This window comes from Lissotriton helveticus, chromosome 5_1 (genome assembly GCF_964261635.1).
Source record: "Lissotriton helveticus chromosome 5_1, aLisHel1.1, whole genome shotgun sequence".
Taxonomy (NCBI): domain Eukaryota; kingdom Metazoa; phylum Chordata; class Amphibia; order Caudata; family Salamandridae; genus Lissotriton; species Lissotriton helveticus.
Window position 1 is genome coordinate 988,011,436 of NC_136065.1, and position 18,186 is coordinate 988,029,621.

Sequence of the window (18,186 nt, forward strand, 5' to 3'; positions counted from 1 at the left end):
TTCCCAAGAATAAAACGTATCTTCAAAGTCGTGAAAACAATAGATAACTATTTTACTCAGTCAATTGTGCATGGTTCGTTTCTACAGAGTTGCAGAAGAAATAGAGAGACGGGAGTTTCAATAAAAGGGATTTATTTAACAGTCTTCTTTCTCATGCAAGAGAGGTGAACTGCTACAATCCTTAGACAGAATGCAAAGTATAATGCGTTCAGCATAAACAGTAATATAAAATATTACTGTAATAGCATTATCTGGTGCTATGACATATAAAAATACATACATAAATAACACAAGCTAAAATACTCAATTTGTGTTTCTAAAATACGCCTACACCAATGTACCTAACCTAGGTCTAATACGAGGGAAGAAGTAAGTGTTGTCTTTAGCATAGGTTTAGTTTTTGCCAAGAATTGCCAAAGGTTTCTCTAGGTTCTAATCAGCTCCATACCTTAGAATGAGAGAGGTTGGTATCTCTTTCACAGACTCGATTTCCCAACACCCCTCAAGGGGAGTCAGAAGCACTGGAGCTGGAATCTCAGAGGACAGCTTCAAATCAGTGCGTCAGCTGGAGAGTTGGCTTCCTTCGGCACTTGCTGTAGCGAGCTGCATCATGCAAGTAGGTAGTCGAACTGCACCGAACCACACCATGCTTTGCCATAGCAAGTGAAGGTATATTTATATCTTGAAGGTGTTTTAGGAATGCCAGCTTTGACGTAAAGTTGGGCATATGAACGTCATGAATGAACCCCTAAGGAATAGATGTTCATTGTAAAATAACTGAGCTCTTGGAGAAATCAATATTCAAGCAAGGGGAAGTCCCTAACGGCTTAAGAGTCTGTTTTTCCAAGAAATCGTTGCAACGTAGATGAACGGATGGAAGTAGCCATGCCTGTATTTGGGTAGCATGGGCTATGCCTAAATAAGGACTGGATTTCTAAGCCTTTATAAGGGCAACGCACTTTGTACCTATATAAGGGCATGAATCGAGAAATTCAATTGGAATCTAAAATCAAACACAACAAGATCTGGCTGAACCCCGCCTCGGCACCCGACATCACCATAGCCATCCCGGAAGGCTACAAGATCACCCGCAGGGACCTTACCACCGGAGTAGGAGGAGGAATTGCCATCATCCACAGGAACACTCTCAGTGTCTCAACCATCGCCGACGACACCCTCAGTACCGCCGAACACCCGCACTTCCAGATCCACATTGACCCCCAACACCACCATCAGAGGAACCCTCGTCTACAGACCCCCAGGACCACGGCCACAGTTCAGCGACTCCATCGCCGACTTCGTCAGCACACACGCCTGCGCTTCCACGGACTATATCCTCCTCGGGGACCTGAACTTCCACCTCGAGAACAACAACGACACCAACTCCACCACCCTGATCGACAACCTAGAAACCCTCAGTCTCAGACAACTCGTCACAACCCACTCTGCCGGCCACACGCTTGACCCCATCTTCTCCGCAATCCCCCATGGCTCCTTCAACCACACCACCGAACTCCTCTGTACCGACCATCGCTGCATCCACTTCACCTTCAAGAAACCCACCACGCACCACCACACCCAACATATGCCTTGCTGCTGCTGGAGCAAAATCACTGAAGACCAGCTAACCACCACCCTTGCCTAGAGCCCACCCGCCAACCACACCGACCCCGCCACCGCCACCCACAACCTCAGACAGTGGATCGACGACTGCGCCAAAACCTCACCCCGCTCAAGAAACCCTCCAACAGCCATACCAGCAAGAAACACAGCTGGTTCACTGAAGACCTCCAGGCCCCCAAGCATATCTGCAGAAAATTGGAGAATAACTGGCTCCGTGAACGAACACCGGACAGCTACACAGCCCACAAGAATGCCACCCGCAGACACCATCACTTCATCAGTTCCGCCAAAAGGGCCTCCTTCAAAGACCAGCTAGACAACAACGAACACAATAGCAGAGCTCTTCAACATAGTGAAGTAACTCTCCAACACCAGCTCCAACACCAACAACATCCCTCCTTCGCAAGACCTGTGCGACTCCCTGGCCCCCTTCTTCCACCGCAAGATCGCAAACATCCACGACAGTTTCAACGCCACGACCGCCCCGACAACCACTGAGACCTCTGCCCCCACGACCACCATCTGCACCAACCGCATGCTCTCCTGGACCAACATCAACGACGATGACACCATTAAGATCATGAACACATCCACTCCGTATCTCCATCAGACCCATTCCCACACCACATCTTCAATAAAGCCAGCACAGCCATCGCACTCCATCTCTGGAAAGTCATCAACATCTCCTTTGAGACAGCAACCTTCCCGGAGAGCTGGAAGAATGCCGAGATCAACGACTTACTCAAGAGACCCAAGGCGGACCCCAAGGACCTCAAGTACTTCCAGCCCATCTCCCTGCTCCTGTTCCCAGCGAAGGACATCGAGAAGACCGTCAACAAACAACTGACCAGCTACCTCGAAGACAACAGCATCCTGGAACCTTCCCAGCCTGGGTTCCACAGCAATCACAGCACCGAAACTGCCCTCATCTCTGCCACCCATGACATCATGACCATGCTAGACAATGGAGAAACCGCGGCCCTCATCCTTCTGGACCTTTCATCCGCCTTTGACACGGTCTGCCACCGCACACTACGCACACGCCTCCACAATGCCAGGATCCAAGAGAAGGCCATGGAATGGCCCACCTCCTTCCTCTCCAGCAGAACACGGAGCGTCCGCCTTCCCCCCCTTCTGCTCCGAAGCCACTGAGATCATCTGCGGTGTACCCCAGGGCTCATCCCTCAGCCCACTGCTGTTCAACATCTACATGGCACTACTCAGCCACGACTGCAGGACCTCAACATCATCTCCTACGCCGATGACACCCAGCTGATCCTCTCCCTCACCAAGGACCCCCACACCGTCTAAATCAACATCTACAAAGGAATGAAGGCCATCGCCGAATGGATGAGGAACAGCCGACTGAAGCTGAACTCGGACAAGAAGGAGGTCCTCATCCTCGGATCCACCCCTTTGGACTGGGACGACTCCTGGTGACCGACCGCACTGGGAACCGCTCCAACACCCAACGACCACGCCCGCAACCTAGGGTTCATCCTCGACTCCACCCTCTCCATGACTAAGCAGGTCAGTGCCGTCTCTTCCTCCTGCTTCAACATCCTCCGCATGCTCCGCAGGATCTACAAGTGGGTCCCCACCGAAAACGAGAACAACGGTCACCCAGGCCCTCGTCAGCAGCAGGTTGGACTACGGAAACGCCCTCTATTCAGGAGCCTCAGCCAATCTCCTGAGATGGCTTCAATGCATCCAGAACGCCTCTGCACGCCTGATCTTCGACATCCCTCACCGCAGCCACATCACACCCCACCTGAGAGACCTGCACTGGCTCCCTGTCAACAAGAGGATAACCTTCAAGCTCCTCACCCACGCACACAAGGCACTGCACAACACCAGACCAGCGTACCTCAACAGACGACTCAGCTTCTACACCCCCAACCGACAGCTCCGCTCCTCTGACCTCACCTTCACCACAGTCCCCTGCATACGAAGAGCGACCGCCGGTAGAAGATCGTTCTCCCACCTCGCCGCCAAGATCTGGAACACCCTCCTCATCCACCTACGCCAGACCCAAGACCTGCTGACTTTCAGAAGACTCCTCAAGACCTGGCTTTTCGAGCAGTAGCAGCATTCCCCACCCCCCAGTGCCTTGAGACCCTCACGGGTATGTAGTGCGCTTTACAAATGATATGATTGAAGAATATGCCAGTTTAACTGATGCCAGACATAGGTCCAGTGAAGCCACCTCTTGGGGATCAGAAACTCACTACAGAAGAAGCCAGCAGGGGTCAGGCAGGTCCAGTTGCAGGTTCAGATTGGTCCAGTGCAGCAGATCAGGTGGGCAGTTGCAGGGAGGCCGCTGGAGCTTGTTGTGTCCCTGGAGCTGCTCTAGAATTCTAATATCTATACCTGGTGCCAGGCTTTAAAGTAGTTACATTCCCTACACTACCCCTACATCTGGTTCTGGAAGGTTATTCCCCTGTCAAGGATCCAAGAAGACTGGTTTGACAAACAGCTAGTGTTGGTTCCTTTGTGTATGCTGGAGGCGAGCCCTTTGTAGAAATAGGGGGGCAAGGCACAGCCCCCCCGGCCACCCTGGCAGTATATCCCATTCTGCCACACCTTATCCCCTTTGGTTACTGTCTGGGAGGAATACACAAACCTCAAAAGAAAAGTCATTCACTCTGATGTGTCCCAGTATACTGGTACAAGGCACAAATGATTAGGGCAAGAACATTTTAAAACTGAGACTTACAATCGGAGGTTACTGTGAAAGAGGATTTTAAGCTTCAATTAATTTGAGTGTAAACACAATATCTCTATATCCTCCCAATCAAAAGGTATTATTTATTAAATATAATCACCTAAAACAGGATTGCCTAATAATAAGGTACCCCAGTGTTATTCAATGGGAGAGATTGGCCTTACAACTGAGATTTTCACTACCAGGGCATGTAATAATGAAGCATGCATGCCCCATTTTTTAAGGACAATGTACCCAACCCTATGAGTTTTTAGGGCCTACCGTAGTGGTGGCTTACATATATTAAAAAAGGCAGGATAAGGTTTGGCAAAAGGTTACGTTTAAAACTGCACTACAGCTGCAGTTGCAGGTCTAAGGCATATTTTAAAAGTCTACTTTAGTGGGTGGCAAAATAGGTGCTGCAGTCCCGCTAGTAACATCTAATTTACAAGTTCTGGGTACATGTAAGATTATTTACTATGCATTTACAAGTAAATTAAATGTGCCAATTAGGTAGATAACAATTGGACCATGTTTTTAGGGTGAAAGCACAAGTACTTTACCACTGGTTAGCAGGGATAACATGTGCACATAGTATGAATGCAAACAAACTCAGGTTCAGCAAAAGAAGGCAAAAATCTAGAGGAGAACATGCAAAAAGGGAAACCGGAACAAGAATCCCAGCCAAGCACAAGCAAAATCCAATAGGAAAAGTTAACTTGAGTACTACCTCCTTACAACAGCTCAAAAGAAAGTCTTGAATAAAGGATAAGGTTTTGTCCCCACACAACGGTCGGATCTTTTTAATCTAAGAATAGAACTGTCTGAATTTTTTCAACGAATAAGGCTATCAGTTTTCATCAATCACCACGCGGATCGATTGAGGACAATAACACAGGTTGAAAGAAAAGAACCAGATTTAATTCTCTAAATCATACGATGCCTCTAAACCATATTGGCTTTTGAAAAAGCAGTGGTCCTTGAGACTGATAAATTAAAAGAACAGAACATTAACATGTTCAACAACCTTATAAGAATACAACAGTAAACCATAACAGAAATTGAAAACATGGAAGACATCATAATCAAAATGGCGGGCAAGGGTGGGGCAACTGTGATCATGCCCAAAGAGATGTACCACAGCGAATGTCTTAAACTAATAGGAGACCAAAGGAGCAAAAACCCTGACAAAATATCCAACCAAAGAAATCACTAGTGACATCAACTTACTTGGTGAATGTGGCAAAAGAAGATGGCTGGATCACAGAAAAGGAAGCAGAATTCTTTACAGGAAGTGAAAACTAGATACCTTATTTTTATATACGCCCAAAAATACACAAGTGAAGGTTGCCACCTGCTGGCAGACCAATAGTGTCCGGTATCGGATCAATCCTCAAGCCTTTGTCAAAATTCACTGATAATTTCTTAAGGCCATAGGTGAGCAAAATGCCATCTTACATTAAAGACAGCAAAGATGCCCTTATTTTACTTCAGGACATCACTTTTTATTTGTCAACATATTTATTCCTCACTTTTGATGTCGAAGCTCTCTACACGAGCATACCGCAGGAAGCCTCACTTGAAGTACTGGAGTCCTTAATAGACAAAACTGAATGCAATTCAATTACACCTAAGAGCTTCATCTTGGTCTTGGATTGTGCCCACATGGCTTTAACAGGGAACTACTTCCAGTTTGAAGAGGATTTTTATCTACAAATCACGGGGCATACATGGGCAGTACATTTGCCCCGAGCATTGCCTGCCTTTACGTATATGACTTTGAAAAGAAGAACATCTACAAACACACAAGTCCCTTCAATAGAAACATTAAATTGTGGAAATTATTCATAGATGACATCCTGTTGATTTGGAAGGGTTCAACAACAGACGCTAGATAATTTGTAGAGTGGTTAAACACAAAGGATATATTCCTGAAGTTTACAATGTACCTCAGCAAGGACGTGATAACCTTTTTTGACCTAAAGATCTGGGCGAAAACAACTCCCTAAAAACAGAGGTATTCTACAAACCTACAGATATAAACAACTTACGTCGGTATGACAGTTTCCACCTGAAAGCCTCAGAGACAATCTACCAGTGGGTAAGTTTCTTAGACTACGGAGAAACTGTGCCGAAAAATTGACCTACGACAATCATACAGCATTACTCTTAAACAACTAGAGGAGAAACTGTACCCTTGTAAACTGATTTAAAAAAGTGAGAAAAGGGGCAAGGAATAATCAAAGAGAAGCTATAGTAGAAACCCACACGAAATCCCAATGAAATAGATTGGTATGTGTCACCACATGCGGAACATATGTAAACATGGCAAAAAAGATTGTCCTTCAGCATTGGAAAACCCTCACATCAGCAGCTCTTGAACTTGAAAGGCAGTTGTTTTACTTCAAGAGAGGAAGAGCCCTGAAAGACCTTTCTCTTATACACAAGACAAAAACATAAAGAGAACTCCCAGCGTTCACTACAATCAATGTGGAATTTACCTGAGATAACAGGCCATTATCCTTGTGGCCAAAGTAACGTTTGTTATTTTGCAAAAACAGAAAAATAATCGGATCTGGGTCTAGGCACCCCATGGATCCTACATACACATACGAACTGCAGCAGTGTAAATGTGGTATACACGATCACATGCAAATGTGGGCTAAAATATATTGGCATGACAACAAGAAAGGTGAAATTACGCATAAACGGACACTGAAGCAACTTTCGGTGTAAAACAGTTCTAAAAATGATGCGTTATTGTATATAAGATGGGCACACAGAAAATTGCATTACTTGGACTGTAATAGAAAAACTACCATCAACTGCATGCAAGGGGCACCTACTGAGGAGTGAACAGAGATGGAGCTATAGATTATCCAGCATGACAACTGGTTTAAACGAAGAAATTCCCTGGATGCAAATGACTAGGTGAATATGACCCTTGAATACACAAACAAAATAATACAACCGAAAAACCTTATAATGAAGGGTCCTCAACATAAGAGTATTCTGATCCAAAGAGAACATAAATCAGGTTGTCAAAACTAATACATAGAGAGAGAAACACTACTTTCACGTCGATCTATATATCGACAAATCAACATATGGAAGTGACATTAAAAATTAAATTAGAAACACACAACCTTACGTTGTTAATAAAATGTATATTATCATGCTCATGATAAATTATTTGGTGGAGGTAATTAACCAATACCATATCGTAGGGGGCACCACGAAGCACATCAGATCATTTTTACATAGCCATCACTGACTCCGTGGAAAACAAACAAGAAAAAGAAAAAAAACTACTAATCCTGGCATTCCCTAATGTTTCAAAAGTGACGTCACTAAGGACACCCGGAAGGAGACACAGCACTTTCGGCCTCGAAAGGGGGATGTGTACATTGACACATGGTGCTCGTCATTTGACGAAGTAAGCGAGGTGTGTTGTGTGAAAGAAATACATTGATTGGATGGCTCGCACGAGGAGATGGCCGTGGAACAAACAGCCTTGCATGACGCAGATTATTGGAGAATGAATGATCAGTTCCTACATGTGTATGCGTTTGTCTTGTCTGTATCAAACCACTTCCCCACCTACTATATGTTTTGATTTTTAGGGGCAAACAAAAAACGGCCTCACACAACATAAATTATCGGTGATCGAGTGATCCTTTTTAATGCATGTATGTGTTTGCCTTGTCTGCATTGAACAGCTTCCCAACTGACAATATGTTTTGATTTTTAGGGGCAAACGAAAAACGGCCTCACACGATGTAGATTATCGGTGAACGAGTAATCCGTTTTAAAGCGTGAATGTGATTGTCTTGTCTGTGTCGTATAGCCTCTCCATCTATAGTGTGGTTTGGTTTTAAGGTAAAGAAAAAAAATCAATGAGCCCCTTTTTTCAGAATTAGCGAGCCTAGAACAGAAGCATTTGATAAAAGCTAGGAATTTGGATTCACACAGAATCGAGAGGCTACCCCCATAAATCTAGTTGGTTGATTCCCGACGGGAAGCGTTTAATCCATAGTAAATTTAAATAAGACTATAGGTGATAAAGTGTATGAAATAAGATGCGTTTTCTAACAAAAAATATTTTGTCCCAAATTCAAATAAAGTGTTTGATAATAAGACGGCACCCCTCCTTTAGACCGAATGGTGTGCGAAAATGCTCAAAGAAGAGTAAGCTCAAAAACCACTTGTTTTCTAACCCATTGGACACTTTGGTTTAAAAGGGTTAAAAAATTCACATTAATCTTAATCTCTTCCCTGTGTAAATGAATAACCTCAAAACATGTGCATGAACGGATGAGTGCCCGCTCAAGCCAGAATAGTCTAAACAACGTTCAATGCACTAACCATTTAACGTATCAAATAATATTTAAATTAAGAGAGATGATGATTCCCACTATAACAAATTCCGGGAGGTGCTCCATTCCCTTTCTCCACCCCTCACTTTGTTAAATCAGCAAAATTCGTATACTTTACCATGATTCTTCTTTTCTTTAATACATTTTTGAGAAAGATAACAATAGGCACAGTATCTATGAATCCTTTTTAGGAATTGATTCCAGTAATCACCCTAAATACTTTTTATTCTTTCCCATCCCTCCCCTTTTCTCTTGTCTCTTAGGAAATTCCCTGCAACAAAAGACCGAGATAGGTGAGAGCTTTAGGCCCCACCTTTTGCATGAAATGCATGCATAAAACGCAGGGACACAAAAAAAAACCCTGTGAAGGCCCCAGACACTGCCGGGCTCTGTGCGAGGACCGAAACATGTTGGCAACAATATGAAAGGGTTTAGTTGAACAATCATTTACAACACAAAACCCGAAATTCTTCTGTTATCTATATCACAGGTAACCCAAGAATAATGGATAGCAAAGGAGGGGATACATGTAGGTAGTTTTAAGATGATATTTTTTCACCTTGATCCCTGCTTATCCAGTTTCGATTTATATAAGAACACCCATCACATCTTCTTGGTTGAGTCCTCCCTGGTGGTACCATCTTACCAGGGACTGGATAGGTGCCAATGATGAAGCATGTCACGATTAAGTGAGTGAGGCGTCTAATCCAAAAGCTTTGGATACCTGTGAGTCAGAACAAAAGGGTCATAAGTATGTAGTAAAACGATTCCAGTTGCTTTTTGTGTATAAACATGCAAAAAGTGCCATGGCCTACATGATGCCCCTTAAGCCAAAAGCTAGGGTAGACTAATCAAACATGGGAAATTGCCCTCTCTTGCTCAGGCACTTGTGAGTTATATGCCCATCCAAGCCTAATTGTGTCCTTCAACATTATTGTCTGAGGTACATACACTGGCCCTTATGCTGCCCTTCTCGTCATCTGTTGGCCCCACCTGTGAAGCTCCTGACCATAACTTGCTCACAGACGCATCCCAGCAGGCGGACAGTACCACCATGGCCAGAACTCTAGCCATAAAGACATAAACCAGCAAAAGCCACTGACAGATCTCGCTGACAAGAGTCAGGCCCAGGGCCACCCACTGCCATTTGAAGACTCCAAGCAGGGACCATGAGAAGGCCTGACTTCCAGCCTTGAGGCTCACTAGGAGTCCCCTAACTGCTCATGATGTTTCCCTGACCTCTGAGGTCTCCCAGAGTGGGGGACAACAACACAAGGGTTTATGGGAACCATAGTCCACTCTCCTTTCCACCAGTCCAGGGTTGATAGGCTATGATTGGCCACTCAGTCCAGGGTCTGTAACCTGAGGCTGAAGAAGTTCCTAGTAAACCAACACATTTAAGGGGGAACAACCACCCCCTCCAAGATTTACACACTCTGCTTGGTGCAAGTCAAATTTTCAGGTATGTATAGCGCCTCAGAACACGAAGTTCCACTCACAATCGTCTGGTTGTACTAGACCAGGAGAAAGTCACAAGTTCATGCTGACCGCGATTGAGTGCAGGCCGGATACAAGGACCAGGTTAGTCGTGTCCAAAAGTTACCTTCTAAAAGTCTGGTGCAAAGTGTTACATTTGCGGTGGAGGTGGCCACAAGGAGCAGGGAGAGCATTATGAATGGTCGTTCCTGTAGCATGAAATTCAGGCCTAGCTGCAGGTATGGTCATCACTGCAGCACGAAGATCAGTTTGGTGCAACAGACAGTCATTGTTGGAGCTTCCCGTTGGCAGTCACCCCGCACTGTCACCGCTGTAGCACGAAGTGCAGATCTCTCATTGCCGGTAAGCAGGAAAAAAGATGCATAGATATAATCCTAATGCAAACAAAAAAATGGTTCCGCAACGAAAGACAGAAATCTGGGTGAGATCTTGCACAAATGGGCAGGTCCAACAAGGGTGGGGTTTAACTGGGAACAACAAACTAAGAGATGTCGCTGGTGAATCTGTTTTAAAGTGTTGTGAGGTTCTTAAGGAGAAGAATGAGATGCCTGGGAGAAAAGCTTTTAATTATCTATGCCTTCAACATGCCATAAGTATAGATGTACTGAAGGATACACAGGTCGAGGGCATTATTCAAATGGATGATAGAATATTGGCAGTGCCACTAACATAGGAAACAATCTTGCTAATATATAAAAAGATAATGAATAATCTTCTAGGCTAATTAGGAGATCTCATAAAAAGTGGATAAGAGACCAAGATGGTCTATTAGAATATAGAATGAACTGAAGCACTACAGGTACCTTGAGAAGCAGCTATTAACGCTAGCTTCAGGCTCATTCAGCTAAACCTCTTGAACATGGTCTTCTACATGAGGAGCTTGTTGGTGAAATTGGGGCAGTTTATGCCCTACTTGGTTTCGGCGTGGTGAAAACAAATTTGCCTGCCATCTGAGATTATCTGGGGCTTAAGGACTGCTGGGAGAAGGTGATGGACTGCATAACAAAGGTTTCCCCAGCGATAAATGTATGCATCCTTATTCGAGAATTGTGGCAATGATATGGATTGGTGCATGGGAGCTGAGAATTCAATCTATTAGGGTAGAGATTTCCTGCATATGTTTGAAAAAGTAGGGGGCCCGTGGAAGAGTTTGCAGGGTCACCTATAACTCCTCACACATAGACATAGTTCTAAGTTTACGGGGAGCACCTGCTTTAATGACAACTGTTAATTCTATTATATACTGGACACCTGCAGACTTTAGAACTGGTTGTCTATATATTTTGGACTGGTGTCAAAGTCTTTTAGTGATTAAATGTAATACATGCTTGCCTCTTGCCATATAAAGTTATGGTTTTCTGATAAACAAAAAATGCAAATTTAAAAAACAAATATAATTGAGTTTGTGAATCACTCATTGCCTTAAAAATGTTCAATCTGCTTTTCTCAAGCAGAATGCACAAGATTTCTTTTCTAAGGTTTAGATGAAATTGGATGCAAACGTAATAATTTACAAATCAGTTACTGGAAATGAATTCTGCTTTCCTCTATTTTAATACACGTTGTTCAAATGGCAATTGCAAATATGTGCATTATTTTTTATTAGAAAAGTATTCAAGTAATCTACATCCGCTTCTCATCTATTCCTATTCAATCAACCTACTCCTATTCAATCAAACTACACCTATCCTGTGCAATGTTCCACAGACAAAGAAGGGACACTAAACACCATCATGTATACTTGGATTTATAAAGTTTAATCTTTGTGTCTGGTCAACAAATACTTCTGAATGTGAAAGTTTTTAGCAATAGACATCCTGATTCATTTAAGAGTTTGCATCATCCTGTTGCCAAGAAAAGATATAGCAACAGGGAATGCACATCAATCACAAAAAGTAGTCCAGCTCAAGCCAGCCACTCGACACAGTTAAGGGGGCAGAAAGCGTGTTCCCAGTCCCCCGAGATGACCTGGCTGCAAAAACTCAAACAGATAACAGCCGAGTTCAGTCACTTGAAGTAATCCTTTAGTGACTAAAATGACTGGAATGACAAAATATGGGACTGTGATTTACGCTTCTGGACATTAATAAAACTGGATACTTGGAGTGTTCTATTGAAGGGACAGACATGGAAAAGGGTTTCTAAAAATCCCACAGCCACAAAGGGCACAGAAGAGCCATCAGAATGGAAATCCTGCATGCGTGAAAGCGATGGTGCCATTTTCCATTGTTGCCGAATTGTTTTTTCCTGGGCATCTTAAGCATTTCACGAGCTTTTACAGGAGTCAGCCTTTTTGTGTTCAGTTTTTCTTTAATTTAATTTAAATTGCATGACAAATATTTTTAAGAAGCAAGCGAGGAATTAATACACTAAAATAACACTAAGGGAATAAGGAAATGTTTTCGAAATAAGGCTCTGTTTTTTAAATCAGGTTGGATAAGGGAATTGTATATTTAGCAAAAGAGCAAAAAAGCCCCTGACTGGTAAAGCAGTCATCTCCTTTAAAAATCAATGTTAAACTGAACTACTGAAGAGAAAAATCATTTAATTCCGTCCTTGCATATTTATTATTAAGCTCCTAACATAGTGACTGATTCTGCAGACATACATCATGCACATTTTATGAATCCGGTGCTGAGCACAACTTAAGCAAGAAAGGAAATTACTTTCAACATAAAAATTTGAAATGCAAAGTCTGAAAATTGAATTATGGGTTCATTTAAAATGATGTCTCGGAGGAATTAAACTGTAAAAATTACCTGCAGTAATTTGGAAACATTTAGATGCTTTAAATGAATTGTTTTTATGCATGATTTTACACAGGGAAAATTGTGCTACCTTATACAGTATATTCATTTGTGTGAGAGTATTGAGGTCAAAATCTCTACAGACTGAAGTTCGCGGTGCAAGATGAAATATTTTCCCTTGACAGCAAAAGGTGGAAAGTGTAATAAATAAAATATTATGGAGATGTGTTTCTAATATTGTATTGTCACAATCAATTTCCCATTACCTATCTAGATTTTGATATATACTATATTATTTCCTCCAGAAATTCACTTTGTAAAGCAACTGACTCCAGTTTACATATAAACTGCTCTGTGAGCTGAAGGCTTGAACGAAATGAAAAGCCTATGGCTATATTTATAGAATGAAAAGGGCATTTAAATTACAATTAAGTTAGTATGTAAACACCACATTGCATTTATGTTCGTTCACAGTCTTGCAGGCTTTATGTAAAGGAACATTTTTGTCATTTTCAGTAAAACATTGCAGAAGGAAATTGAATCAAATGGCCTGCTAGAAACCTGATGAAATGAACCATTCTGTCAAATCAAAAAGCATAACACATGATTGTCATCCGTCGGTAAGAGCAGAACACAATCACCTAAAGACACTTGTATTCCTGTTCCAGCTATTTAAATCGAACAGACACAAATTAGAGTCTATAAAGGGAGATGAACTGTTTTTGTTAAATCTGTAAAGATTACTGTTCACAATGCGCTTGTTATTTTCTATTAACTCAAGAAGGCACTACATCAGTAGCACAGTAATGCAGCTGTGCTTTCTCTGTTCGCTCTGCTTTTGCCCTTTGTACTTCAATACTCCCGTGCCAGTGTTTTTTAATAAATCATTTTCTTGGAATGAATGTACTAAAGTTATGCAGCTAATTTCCTGTTCAGAGTTGAAGCCATTTCTTGCTTGTGTGTTGTTAAATTGAGATTGTTTAATTCCAATACTCGATTTAAGTAATAAACTCTGTAAGCCAATATGGTTCTTCTTGTAATGTTTAACATATGTTTGTATTCCTAAATCATTACCAAATCCTAGATAATTGTAAAACGGCAGCATATATTCAGTTCATAACAATCGTCCACATTTGTGTTATGTTTCCGCTAATTTATGTATGTGAAGTAATTTATTTGTGTGGACTTTTTGAAATATTGTTGTTCAGTGTAGGTCCTGAAAGGCAAATCTATGCCAGAATTTTAGTATATCCATGTAAGATAAACCAATATACAATAAAGCTAAATAGGTGTAATTGACATAAACAGTGGTTATTTTGCAAATCTGACATGGATTCCTTCAATCTGATCCTATGTTGAACATCCTCCACCTAAGAGTACTTTATTCTATTCAGCTTTTGTTCCATTCACAATCATTCTCAGAAGTATGCATGTAAAGCTGTAGCAGGAGCAGGCTTCAAGGTGTATTTCTGTGAATATCATTTGAGTTTTTGTGAAGCCTCGTATTCATCCTGTGTTGATCTCTCCATTGTAGACAACTCCAATAGGCGGACTGAAGACTCTTGTGCAAATGTGCATTCTTTTGTCTTGGCAGGAAATCATTATCCTCCATGGAAAGTGCCTTTTTATTCCACCATCAAATCTGGAGGTGATCCAGTATCCTTTACCATCAAGGAAGGGAAGTTACTCCAGCACTTGCCTTGAAGACATCTCTGACCACTTCCACGGTGTGAAGAGATTAGAGAACAGTTTGGCAGTGCACACAAATATGCATTTTGTGGGTGGTCCCAAACATCCACAGCAAAGAAGGCCTTGGAATGTCCACTTTTCAACACTTGAGTGGGGTTTACTACTGTAGGTTTCTCTGCAGTCATGACAGAGAAGTACACAGTAGTAAATGCATATCCACCTGTCAGGAATCCATTTTAGAATTGTTCGCAGGCATCAAAAAATACATTTGGTCGTGATATTTCATTTATGACCAACTTTACTTTGGAAATAGGTCACAGCTTATTTTAAAGGTGTTTTGTGTTGCAGTCCCGTGACATTATTTATTACATCATTACATCATTTACGCGGAGACATAAATTACAAACAATATTTAGGCTCAGATTAAATGTAACGTGAAATTTGTTGAAGTGCTCGTAGACACAGGCCTTAACGTGTATATTGGAAATCTATTCAGTGTGCATATACCTGTGTGACAAATAATGATGATTAAAAACCATAATTGCATGTATATGTAGCAACATTTTGGTGTCAGATTGATTATTTACTGGGCACACGTCAGCCCTGCCAAATCTATGACTAGGTATTACAGCCTTAAATGGCCTGCTTTAACTATGATAGCACAACCAGGCAACTCATTTAACTATCATCAAGACATAAATCCTGGTCTCAGGCTCTCAACACCTTTCACTTGACTTAGATGAGGGCTAACCTCCATGAGCTCATATGCAGCCCTTAAGCTACTACCTTGGAGCTAGGACCATGGCAAGGACACAGGGAATACATTCACATCAATCTCTATGCAACATAGAAGCAACCACTTAACTCTTTGGCCTGAATTTCTGAGAACATCGCCTAGACTTGCACGACAGATCCATATGGATGTCTCAAACCCAGAGGATTCTGTTCAAAGCAAACCCAGAGTCCACGATAGCAGCCTGGAAGACATGTGCTTTGTTGTTTTCTTTTCACTCAGCATCCCACATGGACAAGTCGTCACATAGGATTATAACCTAATAGCTCACAAATGGTGTGAGGCATGTATGTAGATTCATTCACCACGAATACCAAGCATTACCTCAAGAAAAAAGGACCGACTGTTCACAGGTAGAAAAATGGTCCGGGCAACCTTCTTAATGTCAGCATTTTCCACCATCACAATGAGGCACAGTGCTTACATGAGCTGAAAATTCAGGGACAAGTACAATTTATTTCTGGGCACCTCATCACAGATACAAATAGAGCTTGGTACAACCTATAGTCTTAAAACCCTAGTTCTCCAAGCAGCCATCAAAAAAAGACTTAAAACCCCACTCGGGTCAGCATTTACCTGTTGCCTGTTAGACAAAAATGGGGACAGGAACTCAATCGATGCAGCACTTTAGGGCACTTACTGACCCTGGGCCTCATACAGCAGGCCCAAACTGCCACACACATCCAGTCTCACACATAAAGGAGCATTTTCTCAGTCTTGGCAATAATTAATGCGGTTTATGAAAAAAAAATTAAATCACTTTAAAGACCCAGATCTTATAAACACCCTCAAAGGAATAAATCACAGACCCACACACACCAGAATCAAAATAAGTGACTCTGCAATGCAATAATTAAGCGCCATCACAATACTATAGACCTGGCACACCTGTATGCCGTGTATCAAGCACATTCAATACATGGCCTACAAAAGCCTCTTTCACAAATAGAATATGCCTGATAGAGCACTTCAACAAACTATAATCCTCTGATTTACTTAATAATGCCAAACAACTTCCTGTCATACGATGCACAAGAAAACACACAACAAAATCAAGCTGCTATCCCAACACATACTGCTCACACTACCACAATGATCCATTAAATAGTCATTGAACGAGACAAATTCACCAGCCGGGTCTGGTGGCTCAGTGGACTAATGTATCCCCTGCTGGGACCTGTGTTCGACCTCATGGTCATAGGTTAAAATCCCGGCGGGTCCACTCAGCTTTTCATCCATCTGAGTTTGATAAAATGAGTACCATTGAGTTGGGTAAGAATAAACATCTGTTATTCAGCGCCAAGAGACCTATGGGTGAATGTGCGCTTTAAAAACGCACATTTTATGTTATGGTCCTGGGAGGGGAAGCTCAGAAAGTGAAGATAGTTGCATGTCATCACCAGGGGTATACTACCACAGTGTTAACTCAAAATGTTTATCTGATCACAGAAAATATTGACACCTGCCCTTCTCATATACACTTGGGGGCATATTATCAAGGGCCGGTTTAAATTTATCGCCGTTTTATCGGCAGGAAACTGCCGATAAAACAGCGATAATGGGCTTGATAATACGCCCTTGTTAATTCCCATAGAAGCCCATGTTAACATCAGAACATTGGCATATATGGGCATTAACAAGGGCGTATTATCAAGCCCATTATCGTCGTTTTCTCTGCAGTTTCCTGCCGATAAAACGGCAATCATTTTAACACCGGTCCTTGATTATATGCCCCCGGGTTACTTGGTTGTTGCAAGAAGAATTTTCCAATCGGAGGAGAACCAGATGGCAGAGAAGGCAACATTAATTGCAGCCTCACTGAAGCATTCGCCACAGTGGTTTCAGGATAACACCACACAACAGATAAGAGAGACATTGCGCTCCCCAGCCACACACTGGCAAGGGGGGAATTGCACATTGGAAAAGGTGCTTCCTCCGGAACTGATATGCTAGTATCATGAGCTTCACAAACAACAAGGATTGTCAAGCCCGCCACAAATTAAGGGACCAAGGAAGAGGAGAAATGGACTGGGACAATCACAGAATAGAAGACCAATGACTTAAACTTTCCTTTTGCATTCGGATGGTCTGAAAAATATAGTACAAAACTATTTAAATGTCTACAAAACAAAGAAAGATTCCGCAGAGGCTGTGACGGAAACCGTGGTGGCAAATTTACTTTAAATTCATTTACCTGGCGTTCACTAGAAGTAAATTCCAAAGAATAGTCTGGTACAAATGCATGCAGTTGCAGCTCGTGGCTTGGATGCAAGGACTTGTCCTCCATTTTACCTGGTCGTTCTCGAAAACTGAAGAAATATAATTGCTAATGGATTCCGTCACAAGCACCCCTGTTATTACATATGCAATATATATCATACTACATGCCATTTAATTTATTATTGGGACAAATTTCCTTCAAATAATCTCCAACATTTTATGAGGTTTATGCTTGGGCATTACAACATCATATTCGCACATATTTGGTAAAGGTTAACAGTATGCACATTTTATAAAGATGGCAAATGTGAGATCATGACATTCCAACTCAGGCAAGAGCAGCACTGGAGACAGGCCTGCAGTACCCAGAATCAGCAGAACCCCCTGGCAGAGAAAAAGAACCAAGAAGTGCAGCTTACTTTGCGATTGATAGCACTTCAAAATCATCCTTTCAATCCTCTGACGAAGTAGATATAAAGGACAGACAACAAGTAGTGTGCAACTGGAAGTTGGTGTGGTGATGCAATCATCTGGAAC

At 42.3% G+C, this 18,186-nt stretch overlaps 1 pseudogene; it reads right to left on the bottom strand.

The window, feature by feature from the left end:
• Positions 1–17,716, bottom strand: part of LOC144752579 (ubiquitin-conjugating enzyme E2Q-like protein CG4502) — a 51,266-nt pseudogene extending 33,550 nt beyond the window's left edge.
• Positions 17,717–18,186: the final 470 nt, after the last annotated feature.